Genomic DNA, 350 nt, shown 5'->3' with positions numbered 1-350 from the left:
CGTTGTTTTTTTTTTTTTGTTGTTTTTTTTATCTGTTCTGTGTCCACTGGGAAAGCGGCAGCAGCACCCTCTGCCGGTGAAAAGCCAGAACTAAAAAGCTTACAGCACCAGGTATTCCCAGGCGGTCTCCCATCCCAGTACTGACCTGGCCCGACCCTGCTTAGCTTCCGAGATCGGACGAGATCGGGCGTGTTCAGGGTGGTATGGCCGTAAGCGACAGAACGAGTGACACACAAGCTATTTACAGATGGACGGGACAACCGACTTCCAAATTGTGAGCTCTGTGGCCAAAGTTTGTCATGTTTGTTTGGAAGTGTAAGCAAATACTAGAGAATAGCACTGTGAGGCTA

General features: G+C 48.9%; 1 non-coding gene across 1 annotated transcript; it reads right to left on the bottom strand.

Annotated features, from left to right (window-relative positions):
- Nucleotides 1-96: 96 nt before the first annotated feature.
- LOC121940310 lies at nt 97-215 on the bottom strand. Its single transcript, XR_006105607.1, has one exon. It is a non-coding gene; the product is annotated as a 5S ribosomal RNA (ribosomal RNA).
- Nucleotides 216-350: the final 135 nt, after the last annotated feature.

The sequence above is a fragment of the Plectropomus leopardus genome, unplaced genomic scaffold, assembly GCF_008729295.1.
Source record: "Plectropomus leopardus isolate mb unplaced genomic scaffold, YSFRI_Pleo_2.0 unplaced_scaffold83235, whole genome shotgun sequence".
Lineage (NCBI taxonomy): Eukaryota > Metazoa > Chordata > Actinopteri > Perciformes > Serranidae > Plectropomus > Plectropomus leopardus.
Note: the sequence above shows the minus strand (reverse complement) of the source record. Positions and strands in the feature narration are given on the sequence as shown.